This window comes from Macaca thibetana, chromosome 20 (assembly GCF_024542745.1).
Source record: "Macaca thibetana thibetana isolate TM-01 chromosome 20, ASM2454274v1, whole genome shotgun sequence".
Lineage (NCBI taxonomy): Eukaryota > Metazoa > Chordata > Mammalia > Primates > Cercopithecidae > Macaca > Macaca thibetana.
This window is the reverse complement of record NC_065597.1, coordinates 37,072,995-37,076,331: the sequence shown is the minus strand read 5'-3', so window position 1 is coordinate 37,076,331 and position 3,337 is coordinate 37,072,995.

Genomic DNA, 3,337 nt, shown 5'->3' with positions numbered 1-3,337 from the left:
AAGCAGTGATTGTACCACTGCACTTTTAGTTTTGGTGACAGAGTGAGACCCTGTCTCAAAAAAAAGGGGGGGTGCTAAATGCCTTAACAGATATCTCACCAAAGAAGACATATAGATAGAAAATCATCCCACAAATATATGGTCGACTGATCTTCGACAAGGGCGCCACGTATACACAATAGGGAAAAGGCAGTCTCTTCAACAAATGTATTGGGAAAACTGGATATCCACACGCAATAGAATGAAACTGGACCCTTATACCATAAACAAAAATTAATTGAAATTGATTAAAGACTTAAATATAAGACCTAAAAATGTAAAACTCCTAGAAGAAAACGTAGTAGAAAAGTATCAAGACATTGGTCTTGGCAATGACTTCATGGATACAACACCAAAAGCACAGGCAGCAAAAGCAAAAATAGACAAGTGGAAGTCCATCAACCTAAGAAGTTTTTCCATAGCAAAGGAAACAATCAAAAGAGTAAAAAAGCAACCAAAGGAATGGGAGGGAATATTTGCAAACCATATATCAGATAAGAAGTTAATTTCAAAAATTAAATATTTCTTATTTAACTTCAGAAATTAAATTATCCAGGTGTGGTGGCATGCACCTGTGGTCCCAGCGACTCAGGAGGCTGAGGCAGAGGATTCCTTGAGTCTGGAAAGTAGAGGCTGCAGTAACCAGTGATCACACCACTGCACTCCAGCTTTGGTGACAGAGTGAGACCCTCTCTCTCAAAAAAAAAAAAAAAAAAAAAAAAAGAAAAGAAAAGAAAGAAAAAGGGGGCTAAATGCCTTAACAGACATCTCACCAAAGAAGATGGATGGAAAATCATCCCACATGTATATGGCCATTTTTTTTTTTTTGAAACAGAGTCATGCTCTCTTGCCTAGACTGGAGTGCAGTGTCATGAACTCAGCTCACTGCAACTTCTGCCTCCCAGGTTCAAGCAATTCTTCTGCCTCAGCCTCTTCAGTAGCTGGGACCATAGGCGTGCAGCACCACACCCAGCTAATTTTTTTGTATTTTTAGTAGAGATGGGGTTTCACCATTTTGGTCAAGCTGGTCTTGAACTCCTGACCTCAAGTGATCCTCCCACCTCAACCTCCCAAATTGCTGGGATTACAGGCATGAGCCACCATGCCCAGCCTATATGGTAATATTTAATTTCAGAAATTAAATAAACTCCTGCAACTCAATAGCAAAAACACTAATAATCCAACTTAAAAATGGGCCTGGACTTGAATAGACGTTTCTTCAAAGAAGACAAAAATGGCCAACATGTATATGAAAAATTGAAAAATACTCAACATCACACTAATCATCAGAGAAGTGCAAGCCAAAACCATGAGATACTACCTCACACCTGTTTAGATAATGGCTATTATCAGAAAAAAAATAAAAAGCATGTTGGTAAGAATGTGGATAAATGGGAAACCTTGTACTATTGATGAGAATGCAAAATGATGCAGCCACCATGGAAAACATTATAAATACCCTCAGAAAATTAAAAATAAAAATACTATATGATGCAGCAATCCAATCCAAAACCATTGAAATCAGGATCTCCAACAGATATTAGCACTCCAATGCTCATTGCAGCACTACTCACAGTAGTCAAGATGTGGCAGCAGCCTGATGTCCTTTGGCAGATGAATGGATTTTTTAAAAGGTGCCATATACATACAGTGGGATATTATTTATCCTGAAAAAAGAAGGACATTCTGACACATGCTGCAACATGAATGAACCTTGAGGACATTATGCTAAGTGAAATAAGCCAGCCACAGAAAGACAAATACTACATGACTCCACTTATATGAGGTACCCAGAATAGTAAACTCATCAAATCAGAGAGCAGAATTGTGCTTGCCAGGGAATCAGGATGGGGGAATGGGAAGCTGCTAATCATCACACATAAAGTCTCAATTATGCAAGATGTGGATCTAGAGATCTGATGTACAGCATTGTCTCTATAGTTAACGACAGAGTGTACAATAACTACATTGTACACTTAAACATTTGTTAAGAGGTTAGATCTTACATTAAGTATTTCTTATCAAAATTAATTTTTCAAAAAAGAAGAACTACAAATGGCAAATAGGCGTATAATGCTCCCCATTATATGTCTTTAGGGAAATGCAAATAAAAATGAGAGGCCACTACACACCTATTAAAATAGCCAAAAGCCAGAACACTGACAACACCAAATGCTGACAAGGATGTGGAGAAACAATAACTCTCATTCATTGCTGCTGGAAATGCAAAATGGTCCAGTCACTATGAAAGTATGGCAGCTTGTAACAAACCTAAGCATAATTTTAACGTTTGATCTAGCAGTCACTTTCTTTGGTATTTACCCAAAGGAGGTGAAAATTTATGTCGACACAAGAACCTGCACACAGATGTTTACAATAGCTTCATTTGTAATTGCCAGAACATCGAGGCAACCATGTTCTTTAGTAGGTGAATGGATAAAAAACTGTGGTATATCCAGATGATGGAATACTATTCAGTGCTAAAAAGAAATGAGTTATGAAGTCATGAAAAGCTATGGAGGTAACAAATACATATTACTAAGTGAAAGAAGCCAGTGTTAAAAGGCTACATAGTACATGATTCCAATTATATGCAATTCTTGGAAAGGCAAAACTCTGGATATACTGAAAAGATCAGTTGTTGCCAGGGGTTACGGAGAGGGAGGCATGAACAGGCAGAACACAGAAGATTTGAGGGAGGTGAACTGATTCTATATGATACTATAGTGGTAGAAACATGTCATTATACCTTTGTCCAAACCCATAGAACGTACAACACAAAGAGTGAACCCTAATGTAGACTATAGACTTTGGGTGATAATGATATGTTAATGTAGGTTCAGCAATTGTAACAAATGCACCATTCTGGTGTGGGATGTCAATGAGAGAAGCTGTGCATGTGTGGGGGTAGCAGGCATGTGGGAAACTTCTGTACCTTCTGTTCAACTTTACTATGAACCAAAAACTGCTCTAAAAATTAAGCCTATTTTTTAAAAAATATATGTAGGCTGTCAGTCCATGGAGCACACTTGGAGTCGCACTGTGGACTGTGGTCTTTCTAGGTGTGGAGACGATTCCTCAACCCTGGGTCCCCAGCCCTTTGTTCAAGTATCTCTGATGGTGGAACAGATCCAGGTGTGAGCTTTGAGGGGGCTAGAGGGCAGAATTGACCTAATCTGATAGGGAGGAACATGAACTGATTGGGTAACTGGGGCAAGAGTGATGCCGTGACCCAAGACATAATGAGGAGGAGGGTATGGAGAGAGACAGGCTTGGGGAAGAGGAGCCAGACGAGGGG